Source organism: Lynx canadensis, chromosome B2 (assembly GCF_007474595.2).
Source record: "Lynx canadensis isolate LIC74 chromosome B2, mLynCan4.pri.v2, whole genome shotgun sequence".
NCBI classification, from domain to species: domain Eukaryota; kingdom Metazoa; phylum Chordata; class Mammalia; order Carnivora; family Felidae; genus Lynx; species Lynx canadensis.
Window position 1 is genome coordinate 64263135 of NC_044307.1, and position 13145 is coordinate 64276279.

The 13145-nt window shown below is 40.1% G+C and overlaps 1 long non-coding RNA gene across 1 annotated transcript in view; it reads left to right on the forward strand.

Moving 5' to 3' along the window:
- The first annotated feature begins 10258 nt into the window (after positions 1-10258).
- The window catches only part of LOC116738076, a 41756-nt gene continuing 38869 nt past the window's right edge, over positions 10259-13145 (forward strand). Inside the window, exons 1-2 of the long non-coding RNA XR_004343641.1 lie at positions 10259-10693; positions 11105-11243. This is a non-coding gene — a long non-coding RNA (uncharacterized LOC116738076). The remainder of the gene's footprint in view (positions 10694-11104; positions 11244-13145) is intronic.

Here is a 13145-nt window from a genome sequence, read left to right on the forward strand (position 1 = left end):
ATTTTTCCAAGTCTCTAGACTTTCTGGGGGGAAATATTTAGAAACTAAGTTTGAAATACTTTAATTGAAATTGTTTTAGGGGTGCCTGGGTGGCTCAGTCGGTTGAGCGGCCGACTTCAGCTCAGGTCATGATCTCGCGGCCCATGAGTTCGAGCCCCGCGTCAGGCTCTGTGCTGACAGCTCAGAGCCTGGAGCCTGTTTCAGATTCTGTGTCTCCCTCTCTCTGACCCTCCCCTGTTCATGCTCTGTCTCTCTCTGTCTCAAAAATAAATAAACGTTAAAAAAAAAAAGAAATTGTTTTATGAATATAACATTACAAAATCATTAGTAAGAAAATTAGTGATTTTTTGCACCGATGAACTGTGCAGAAATATGCACTAGTTTGTTAAAACAAAATTTAGGTACAGAGGGCCAATTTGTGACAAAAGCAGGGGATGAAATGGGCCAGCTTAGTCAGTTTTGATGACTCAAAAGCTCTTGTCCTGTGGCCTTTGGATAACTGGGTCAGGAAAAGTCAAGGCCAGTTTATAGACATGGAATGGAAAGGAAGAATAGAAATTGCTGGGCTTGCCTGTGGCAACCCATGCTGGCCTCTGGCCTTACTCTGTCACAGGGATTGGGCCTTCAGCCCCCAGGCTACACTGAAATTACCTAGGAAGAAGGGGTTTGCACGGCCTGTAGAAGATAATGCAGTGGGCTGATGATTGTGTGACATGAATTATAAGTGTAGTATTATTTGAGAAGATTGTAGGAGATTTATTTACATAAATAAACTTTTTGTAATGTGTGTTCTCAGAAACAAACTAACTGGTGTGGTAATTGGGCCTAGTCATCAGTCTTTGTCAACATTTGTTCTTCTAATGGCAGTTACTATGTATGTTGCTAAGTAAGAACCACATTCCTTTAAAAACATTCTGTAATTTAGTCAACCTTCAATTAGCCCACATTAATGGAGGTTTTTATTATGTTACTCCAGAAATACTGTATCAAATTATTTTGTATTGCATATTCTTGCTTGTGTTTATGATGTGATAGAGGAAAGACAACTTAGACACGTCAAACACTAATATAAAGTATGTTACAACCAAAGTGTTGTATTAAGATAACAGAATCCTTAACCTCTGTTAATAGTAACATGTTTCATGACAACTGTCAAATATATAGGTAAGATTTGATGGCATGAAAACATTTATGGTCTTTATGTCCATCAAACATTAAATGGAAAAACCTGAAGTCTTCAAAAAATGATACAGCAGCAATGGATATGCATCACTCACATCTCCTATGAGAAGCAGAGTTGACTGAGAACCCCAGCTACTATCCCATGGAATCCAACACTGTGTTCCTGCTGAGGACACACTTTCCCCAGGCTGTTCTCAGCCAATGAATGAGTATGCTGGCCCACGCCCCTGGTGGGTGGCATTGACTCAAACACTCCCCATTAACCTGCCCAGTACTTTGTTCAGACCATGCTTTCTTCAGACCATCTGAGACTCTTCCTACCCAATCCTCCTTTCCTTCTCTCTCCCCTTCACAGGAGTCAGACTCTGCCTACTTTTCCCCTTTATAATTCAAAACATCTCCCCAATAAATCTCTCACATCTAATCCCATCTTATCATTTGTTTCTCAGAGAACCCAAACTAACATGGATGATTTTAAAAGAACAGCTTATAGAAGAGCAATTTATAGGCAGGATTTTTTTTCTAGTACAATCATAGTCTAATCACTTAAATTTTACATTGGAGATCTCTGGGAAATTATAGGTTGTACTTTTATATAGAAGGCACCATGGAGCCTTGTACCCATTAGGTGTTTTGGTAGAATTAAGTTATGCCCATCCTTTTTTCTTATTTTGATGTCAGTTGCTGTGACCTACTAGTCAAAATATAATATTGCCTATTATTAAACTTGAAGAACCAGGGGCACCTGGGTGGCTCAGTCAGTTAAGTGTCTGATGTTGGCTCGGGTCATGATCTCGTGGTCTGTGGGTTCCAGCCCCACATTGGGCTCTGTGCTGACAGCTCAGAGCCTGGAGCCTGCTTTGGATTCTGTGTCTCTCTCTCTGCCCCTCCCCTGCTAACACTCTTTCTCTCTCTCACAAAAATAAAATAACTTTTAAAATGTTTGGAAGCCATAAAAAAAAAAAAACAGACTGTAAACTGGGGGCTAATACTCAATTTCACAGAAAAATAAAACAAACTTTTAATAAAAAAAATAAATTAAATAAAATAATTTTTTAAAAAATGAAAATAAAAAAATAAACTTGAAGAACCAGCCTAAAGCCATATTCTGCAAGTAAATAATAAATGTTCATTAGATGGATAGAATAGTTTACAATGAGAGAACTTAGTAAAAGTAATTGTTAGTGTTGTATCAGGAGTTTTAATGATAATTTCAGAACAGGACAGTAATTTTTATAAGTACAAGATAAGAATGGCAATGGAGTGTTAGTTAACCAATACGGATTGATCAATTTGGGAAGAAAAGCAAAATGAAGAATGCCCGAGTTCATTCCTTCATTCTGTTGATTGTCTCATTTAATCAGTGATTATTTGTCTACCATGTTCCAGATACTCGGCTAGGCTCTGTATATTTGGTGACGAATGAAACAGAGCCCTTGCCATCCTGGCATAAAATCTGATGGATTTGATCTGCACATGAGAACAGTTCCAAAAGACAACTGATTGAAGACAGTGCATTGCAAGTGACTGTATTTCACCCCAACAAAGCCAAAGGGAACTTCCCGTGTTTGATGAAGATACCACTTTCTGGATTTTGTTACTAGACGACTGTTTAGAGACCTAAGTTTTCACCTTTTTAACTCTAAACTGATTCTGTGAGCTATGAATCAAGTCAGATATCCATTCTGTGATCAGTTGTGCTCTGACCTTGCCAAATATCAGACATTGACGTAGACACTGACCAAGAAGATGTGGAGTGAACAGAGTGATATAATTAAAATTCCTAGACATGTAAAGATTCTTCAAGCCATTTCTGGCTCCAGAAAAGCATTTTTGGTAGGCATCCCTCTGCACAACCACTGGCACTAAAGCTGTCTCTGACTTCCCTAAGCTAGGACTGGCTGCTATGAATGAATTATAAAGATTATTGAATGATCCATACAAATGAGGGTATGTGTGAATATTAGGAAATATTTATGTTTATTAGTATTCGGTGTTCTGTGTCCTCTGGGGACCGTGTTCTAAGTCTGTCTCCTTCAGAGCTTTCATTTCTAGAAATAGATAACTCTCTTCTGACCCTCCCATTGACTTTGGTCTTGGTCTAACATATGCTGCTTTTCATCTCCCTCTCCTTAGTGGGAGCAGTACTGTGTATTCTCTCTAAACCACCTTTTCTCTTATGATCAACCCAAATCTGGATGAAAAATTTAAAAGGCAGCCTTCTGGGGGTCAGTCAGTTAAGCGTCGGAGTTCAGCTCAGGTCATGATCTCACAGTTCATGGGTTCGAGCCACAACTCAGGCTCTGTGCTGACAGCTCAGATCATGGAGCCCGCTTCAGATTCTGTGTCTCCCTGTCTGCCACTCCCCCACTCACACTCTGTCTCTCTCTCATAAATAAATAAACATTAAAAAAATGTATAAAAGGCAGGCCTCTCTGTTATTCAAAGTTTTCAGATACCGTAAGAGAACCTACTGTGTTTCTGTGGCGGTTGAACTTTTTGTTCTTAAAACCCTCAAAAGGTCTTTGGAGGCCCCTAAGTTGTTTAGGACCCCAAGGAACTTTTGTTTATGTTTGTAACATATATTGATATTTACTATATTAGGAATGAAAACTGAGCAGTCCTTAAAATATTTAATTAGTTTTAAAATAACCCCACAAGGGGCGCCTGGGTGGCGCAGTCGGTTAAGCGTCCGACTTCAGCCAGGTCACGATCTCGCGGTCCGGGAGTTCGAGCCCCGCGTCAGGCTCTGGGCTGATGGCTCGGAACCTGGAGCCTGTTTCCGATTCTGTGTCTCCCTCTCTCTCTGCCCCTCCCCCGTTCATGCTCTGTCTCTCTCTGTCCCAAAAATAAATAAACGTTGAAAAAAAAAAAAAAAATTAAAAAAAAAATAACCCCACAATTGGGGCACCTGACTGGCTCAGTGGAGCATGTGACTCTTGATCTCAAAGTCATGAGTTCCAGCCCCACATGGGGTATAGAGATTACTTAAAAATAAAAAATAAATTTAAAAAAAACATAATAAACTCATTACATGTTAGCATATAATAGCATTTTTTTTGGAAAAATAAAATTTTTCCAAAACCAAAAAAAATTAAGAAGGATGGTATTGTTTCCTATTTTTGTAATTCTCTTTAATGTCTAACAGTAGAAGGCAGCTGTATTTTCATATCATCTTCTGCATTCAATCTGTTGGGGTATTGGTTTTTTGTTTTGTTTTTTAATTTTAACATTTATTTATTATTGAGAGACAGAGAGACACAGAGCATGAGCAGGGGAGGGGTACAGAGAGGGCAAGACACAGAATCTGAAGTAGGCTCCAGGCTCTGAGCTGCCAGCACAGAGCCCAGCCGATGCGGGGCTTAAACTCACAAACTGAGAGATCATGACCTGAGCCGAAAGCGGTCGCTTAACCGACTGAGCCACCCAGGTGCTCCTGGGGTATTGTTTTGATTGAGGTCTATCTAAGAAAAAAGCTGACTTCACACAGATACATAGTTAGAAAAGGGAGGATCTCGCAGATCCCCTAAAAGGGTCTTGGGGACCCCTAGAGCCCTTGGACCACACACTTCGAAGAGCTGCTGAGCCAATTTAAGTAGAAAGAAGGTACTAAATGCAGACTCTTTGGAAGGACGAGCAGAATAGGCCGAGCCTCTAAAACCAATATCAGAACCACACAACAGCGCTGGCTGGAGAAAGGAACTGCTGTCTGAAATCCAGGTCAACTGCACATCTTGCAGGCAGCAACCTGCCACCACCACTGCTACGGACCTTGGAACCCCTGAGGCTGCTGCTGACCACACTAGCAAACCAAAGTCCTAGGAGAGTTTTTTCCCCCTCATCTAACCTATATCTGCATCACTGTCTTATGTGAGTGGACACTAAAGTCAGATGTTTACCCTAGTGGAGGATAGGACATGTACTTTTATCGAATTCTGTGTGGGTAAGGGAGACTCCACATGGGGAACTATCAGGTGTAGAGATGATGTTCAAAAAATTTTGTACAGATGTTATTGTTGACCACTATCCTCTGAGAAAACTAGTTAGGAATCAGTTTTATTGGGGTATAGAAGTGTAAAATACTTAAAGTATAATGTAGATGTGTAAACATAAGGTTTGAGTAATCCCTAAAACATGCTGAATGGCTATTCCTGTCCATTTGAAGAATGTTTCCATAAAGTTTGGTCATTTGAGCCTATTAATTTCTTTTTATGCCACTTATATAGTCTTTGTTTAATGAAATGAACATTAGTTATGCGAAAGTTGCTTAAAATTCAGTAACAGCCCATATTCATTTAAAATACAGTCTAGGGGCACCTGAATGGCTCAGTCGGTTAAGCGTCCAGCTTCGGTTCAGGTCATGATCTCGCGGTTCTTGGGTTCGAGCCCTGTGTTGGTTACAGTCCTGTGCTGTACAGCTCGAAGCCTGGAGCCTGCTTTGGATTCTGTGTCTCCCTCTCTTTCTACCCCTTCCCTGCTCACACTCAGTTTCTTTGTGTCTCTCAAAAATGAATAAACATAAAGAAAGAAAGAAAGAAAGAAAGAAAGAAAGAAAGAAAGAAAGAAAGAAAAGAAAGAAAGAAAGAAAGAAAGAAAGAAAGAAAGAAAGAAAGAAAGAAAGAAAGAGAAAGAAAGAAAGAAAGAAAATAGAGAATTTGGGGTGCATGGGTGGCTCAGTCGGTTAAGCATCCAACTCTTGATTTCAGCTCAGGTCACAATCTCATGGTTCATGGGTTCAAACCTCACATCGAGCTCTGTGCTGACAGTGAGGGGCCTGCTTGGGATTCTCTCTCTCTCCCCCTTTCTCTGCCCCTCCCCTCAAAATAAATAAATAAAAACTTAAAACACAGTCTAGATATATTTAGGCCCTGTATTTCTAACTTAGACGTGGAATGTGAATCTTGTCTACCTACAGCCTTGAAACTGCAAGTACTCCAAATTAGGTGTTGCCAGTACAAAGGAATCATGGACAGATTGAGAAGGGAATTTTTGTTATGCAGGTGTGAGAAGGGGATGAAAATCAAAGGAGCTTGTGGAAGCACCTTACAATATTGGAAGCTGAAAACATACAATGGAGAAAACTAGGAGAGTGTCTGCAAGGTTGTCTGTCTTTGGACCCTTTGGAAAAATCTGAATTTATAAATTGAGATATTATAGACTGGACTGTAACCATTATCTTAAAACATTGCCTATTTCTAAGCACAGAAGATCAGTGTAGTTAAGTTGGCACCTACAACTTTACAGATAATTAAAAGTTTGGATTCTTTGGGTTTTTCAGAAGAGCTCCTATTTTGTCTCTTCCCTAAGTCAATGACTCAGGTGGATCCCTTATTTTTAAAAAAGCTTATATAAGATTTTATTGTGATAGTATCCTCTCATTTTCTGCTGGTCAGAAATGTCAGAACTTCTGAGTGGGTTGTCTCCCACCAAATCCGAACACTTGATTACATGACCCTCGGCCATTGTCCACACCCACACACTAAATGTTTCAACTGGGCAAAACAACCCAGATCTTTTTACTTCACAGTTTTATATAGATAGGTTAACGCTGATTAGAATGCCCCCTGCCTTTCTCTACAAACACATACCTTTTCTCTCTTCCTCTGGTCCTTTGCTGGAATGAGGCAAGGTATAAATTACATAAGTGAAATGACCTTCTCTACTTAAAAAAAAAAAAAAAAAAAAAGATTCCTGTCAGACCTTAATGTTTTTCCATGTGATGAATCCCAACCACCTCTCATCAAGCCTGCCCCTGCAGCAGCTTCTCATCCCTACTGTAGATGCCACTGGGGGCACACACAACACTGCCCTGCATGTATGGACTGTAGTGTTTGTGGTGACTTGGCCCTTGTCCTCCTTCCCAATCTGTGTTTTTCTGTTCTGAAGGTTCTGAGAGTAAGTTAAATTCTGCCAATTAGATGCACTTGATGAGATTTGAAAGGGCATGTGAGGCAGGGCTGTCATCCCGTTGCTAGCTTTTTAGGTGGCAGGCTCAGCCACTCAGACTTCAGATTGTCTTGGAGTGCTGCTGCACTAGGCCCTAGCCTTGTAAGGTCAAGAGGCATCGCAACATCTGTGACTCCGGATTCCTGGGTCACTACTACGTTGGCGTATTGTACTGAACAGTTCCAGGTAGAGACTCCTCATTCCCCACCTTCCCCACTGTGGCTGAGGTGATGGCCATCCCCTGCCATAAGCCATTTTGGCCATCTTTTTCTTGAAATTGTTCCTAGAATTCGTTCTGGAGTCTACCCACCTAGCCCTTCCACTGTCCTCACTTGAATACCTTCCCACTTAGAGTAACTAGAGAGGTTTCTGTTTCCTAAGTTGAATCCTGACTGTCAAGCTGTTTATCTGTGAATAGACCACTTATGTCCTGTTTTGTTCCTAGATTCTGTACTTCCTTTTCTCTATATATCTGAAGCTACTTGACCGCCACCCACATGGCAATCCCTACTGCAGCTGACTAATGGGAGTTCCAGAATGACAGAGAAACAGGGTAGAAATTATTAAAGAGGCAATACAAGACTATTTAGCAGAATCAAAGAATATATTACCAGACTAAAGAGGCCCACCAATACTAATTCCAAGTCATAATGAAATTATAGACTACTAAGGATGGTCAAAAATCTTCCAAAGAAGAGGTGGGGCGGGGGGGAGTCCATAGAAAAGAACAAATGGTACCAAACTTTCCAGGAGGACACTGGAAAATAGTGAAGCAATCTGATCCAATTTTTTTGAGGGTAAAGTTTTTTCATTTAGAATTCAGTACAGAATTTCATTTAGAATTCAAATGTGAGCATAAAATATATACAATTAAGTATGAATAGACTAAAAATAGTTTCAGACAGCAAAGTCTAGGGAAAAAAGCTTTACTCCCATATACCCCATCTTAGGAAGCTGCTGGTGGATGTGTTTTAGCAAAAGATGGTACAAAAATTAAAATAGATGGGATCCAGGAAGCAAGACATTCAACACAAGGGGTTCAGTAAAGGAAGATTCCAGGGCAGAGCTGAGTAATAGCCCAGAGAACAACCAGCCTGGACAAGAGTAAGAGGTGGGAGGTGTGTGGAAGGAAGATATGGGAGAGAGAGGGAAGTGGAAAGATGTATTATTTAATGTGCTTGAGCATTAGAAAACTCATTGATAAGCATTTGACAAATGTTGGAGAATTTAGGAAACATCAACAGGAACATAGGAAACTATGCAAACAAAAAAAATGAGATAATTTTTAAATTATCAACTCTAGGGAAAACAAAACTTTGTACAAGAAAAAATGTGTACCTGCAGTAGTACACTGCCTGTTTCAGAAGGTAGCTCAGAATGTATATGATTATTACATAATAACAAGTTTTTAAAACATTATTTGTTGAATTTTTTCACGTCATGACTTACCTGTAAGGAGAGGAGCAGGGAGAAGTGGGCAAAAGATGGTAGTGTTAGAGAACTCAATCTACAACTCTGAATTTTTTTTTCAACGTTTTATTCTTATTTTTGGGACAGAGAGAGACAGAGCATGAACAGGGGAGGGACAGAGACAGAGGGAGACACAGAATGGGAAACAGGCCCCAGGCTCTGAGCCATCAGCCCAGAGCCCGACGCGGGGCTCGAACTCACGGACCGCGAGATCGTGACCTGGCTGAAGTTGGACGCTTAACCGACTGCACCACCCAGGCGCCCCGTACAACTCTGTATTAAGAAGCCATTATCAAGAGGTAATGGCTAAAATCGATTCTCCAGAAATAACAGTGTATGTATATCATTTAGAAATATGGAGGTAAACACCAGAAGAACCAACTGAAAGAGCTGAAAGTGGTAGCCCCAGGAGGTGAATTGGCTAGGCAGGAACTGCTGTTTTTCATTAGAAGCTCTACTTCATTAGAAGCTCTATTTTGTAAAATAAATGAATATATTAGTTATTATTCTAAGAATGTATATGGGTTTATTGGGAAAATTTAGAAAACAAAGTATGAAGAAGAAAACAAAATGATCTATGAAACCTCTATACCTGCTTAACCTTTGGTGAATTGTCCTTCAATTGTCTTAAGTATGTAGATAATGTTTTTTATGTAGGCGTTATTCTAACAATTTCATAGCCAAAATTATATTTCACTATTTTAATCTTCACTCTCTTAGTCACAAGTGATATTAAACACTTCTCCCTATGTTTATCAGCCTTTTGCATTTCCTATATTAATTGCTTTTACTTGTCTCTTGTTCATTTTCTTTTGGATATTGGTCTTTCTATTATCAATTTGTATGAGACTTTTGCTTTTCAATTCTGCTTGGTTAGGCTGAAATTTTTATTTTTATGGGGTCACTTAAAAAAAATTTTTTTTTGGTATAATTTGGCCTCTATGACCTTAACTTATTAATATCCCTTAACAAATTCCTTTGGCGGTTCTTGCCCATGATGAAGTTCCAAGTTCTGTGTCCTTCCTGGTCTGGCCTTTGACATCTGTTCAGGCCTGTCTTCCACAGGCCCCTTCCATTCCAGTCAAGACCTACCACTCAAAGCCTCTCAAACAGGCTTTTCAATATCTCCACACCTTGACAGATAAACATGCTTTCTGCCTGAAATGACTTTTCTTTCCTCAAAAACACCTTTTGAGCTATACCTCACCTTCTTGACTATCTTTTGTGTGTTATTTCCACATTCAACTATTACAGACATACTAACTTGTTTTAGAATTAATTTTCAATTCTGTCTCCTCCATTAGTCTGTGGGCTTCCTTACCTATCTTTTTTCAGCTTTGAACCCCCAGTTGCAGTACAGTGCTAGGTATTTAATAAACAATGAATGTCGGCTCAGTGTTGAATAATTCATTATTTGTGGTAGGCAGAATTCCATAATGACCCCATGGTGTATGTGAACTGTATAATCCCCTCCCCTCCAGTGCAGGTAGGACCTGTGAATATGATGAGAGTCATTCTCTTTTTGTTTTTGTTTTGTTTTAGAAAGAGAAAGAGAGAGCATGAGCCAGGGAGAGGGGCAGAGGGAGAAAGAATCTCAAGCAGGCTCCAAGCTCAGCACAGAGCCTGACACAGGGCTCAGTCCCAACCATGACCCTTGGATCATGACCTGAGCCAAAATGAAAAGTCAGACACTCAACCAACTGAGCCACTCAGGTGCCCCAAGATAGTCATTCTCTTGGTTAGTTTACATTATAGGACAAAGGTGTTGGAATAGTTGTTCTAGTGGTCGTGTTGCCTTTGTAAGACTCCACTGTAGCCAACTTGAGGAAGATTCTCCTGCTGGCTGTGAAGAAGATGCTCTGTTGTGAAAGTGCCATGAGCTAGACCCTGAAGGCAGCTTCTAGGAGCTGAGAGTGATCCCAGTTGACAGCCAGCAAGAAAACAAGGACCTGAGTTCTGCGACCATAGGCTCTGAATTCTGCCAACCGCCTGAATGAGGATGGAAGAGGATTCTGAGACTCCGATAAGATCCCAGCCCCAGCAGACAACTTGATTTCAGTCCAATGAGACCCTGAGGACAGGGCCTAACTGACAGGTAGGTGCCCAGCCTAGTCCAAGGAAGCTGTAGATAAGTTTGTGCTGCTTTAAGTGACTAAATTTGTTGTAATTTCTTATGCACCAGTAGAAAATTGATAGAGCCTTCAAGCTGCTATTACTAGGGCATTGGCCTTGAATTGCAGGAGAAATGACTGAGTGGGCTTTAAGACCTTATAGTTTGGACAACCTGGATCCTTATTTTGATTGTTTGTACACAAAATCCTTCTGAAAGACCTGCCCTGCCAAACTCTCACCATTGCGTCTCTTAAGAGAAACAAAGCCCTATGACCAGCAGGCATTCTTCTCTGTGCCAACCTCCTATTGATCAACAACAAAATTTACTTACTGCTCTTGGGTTCCTTCTTGCCATGCTCTGTCTACATATAATATCATTCCTGTTATTTTGCAGTGAATCTCCCTTCCCTATGGAAGCACATATGTGTGAACTACCACCTGCTGTTTTTTGTGACAACTTTTGTATGCTGCGTTAAGCCCGCTTGACTGAATCCTCAATAGCCCACAGCCTGGTCTTGTTCGTGGCCCAGAAGGTAGATCTGCTTCTTTCACAGACTCCCCTCTAATAACAGTTAACGGGGCCCAATATTCTAGATTTGGGCTGGGTGGGTCCCTCAGGTGTGATAAAATGATTAATCTAAGTCATTGAAAGAACATTTAAATATATAATGCTATTTGCTTTAATTTAGAAAATATAATGAGAAGCATTTTTATAACTTTGAATTGCTATAAAAAGTGTCCACAATTCTTTTAGGTATTGATTTATTAAATAACAATGCACTTATGAAAGATGAAGTTAGGGCAGGCCAAGTTAATGTGCTGCTTGAGGGAAGACAGAAGGGCTGGAAGGGCTGGGAAGGGCCAAGTTGTGAGGAATTTAACCCAGTAACAGACTTGGTCTCAAAATATCTGAGACTGGGCCTGGTCTTAACATCATTTTTATAAGGATATAAGCTGAGCCACAAGGCAATTGCCCTCTGTTTTCTGTAAATGAACCAAGAACTTCAGGCTATATAAGAGACCTCATTTACCTTTCAGAAACACTAAATTCACTTAAACTACCCATGTTATTTGTGTTTAATTTTTTAAGGAAATCTAAAAATAGTGTACTAGAAATGGGAATCTATAGGGGTGCCTGGGTGGCTCAGTCAATTAACAGATGACTCTTAATATCAGCTCAGGTCATACTGTCATGGTTCATGAGATGGAGTCCCATACAGAGCCTGCTTGGGATTCTCTCTCCCTCTCTCTGCCCCTCCCCCTGCTTAAATAAATAAACATTAAAAAAAGAAAAAAGATAGGAATCTATAAGTACAGCAAGTGCCAAAGCAACAGAATAAAGTTTCTTTACCATGTTCAGATGCTTTCCAAAATTTTAGAATAATTGAAATGTAAAAGGCAAAAATAGTTTTAGAAGAGAATAATGCTGACATTTTCAGATACCCTGCCAAAGCAAAGCTCCTCTTCTGGCGTGTAGCAGCCTGACTTCAGCGATCACCAGTGGGGGATTGAGCTCCTGCTGACTTCCTGCCAGGCCCCTCCACCCCCACATGCCATCCCCACTGCAGGCAACCGAGCAGGCCTTGTCACCACACCAGGGTCAAGTCACTAAAAAGATGCTTAGGCGAGAAATGTCATAGCTATTTCAGTAATTGAAATATGAAGTATTTCCTGTTTTCCCCTTCACAAGGTGAGTACTAGAGAAATTTTTCAGGACACGTGCAGAACAATTCAAGACCTACATATCATGATTTAATTTAAGCCCCCTTAGAGAACTTGCTTTTCTCCAAACTTTTTCATCCTACACTTAGTAACATTCCTACACTAGAATCACTCCCAAAAGGCTCTCTAAATACATACTTGTCACAGTTAAAGATAATAAGTGCACGTTAACATGTGTATAACTCATTAGAATGTGTTAATTACTTTTGGTATATTCATTGCCACTTGGCATTAAGCAATCTCCTGTGGAAAGATACCAGCTATCATCTTTATTATTGTGGCTTAAGCTTTTATTATGGAAACTTTAAAAATACACAAAAGTAGAAAGAATGATATAATGTGTCCCCCATGTATGTACCCATCACCCAAGTTTAACAATTATTAATATTTATCAACAGTTATTAATTTTGTTTCATTATCCCCTTATCCACACTTTTTCTCTCCTCTGAGATATTTTATGGCAAACAACTTTCGACTAGATGTGTAATATTTTGTAGAGTGAAGTTAAGCAAATTTCAGAGAATAAGTCCCTTACTGGACAGCCTGTCTAGCTGTTGGTGGGTGACGTTAGCAGAGGTTGTCAGCAGGAAGGAGGTACTAACTAGTCGAGGAGTGGGGTACTGAAAGGTCAATGAGGTTTTTTAAATGGATATTTTCTGAGAAAGAAACAATTGATCTTGACTGCAAACCAAAAAAGAAAGAAAAGAAAAGAA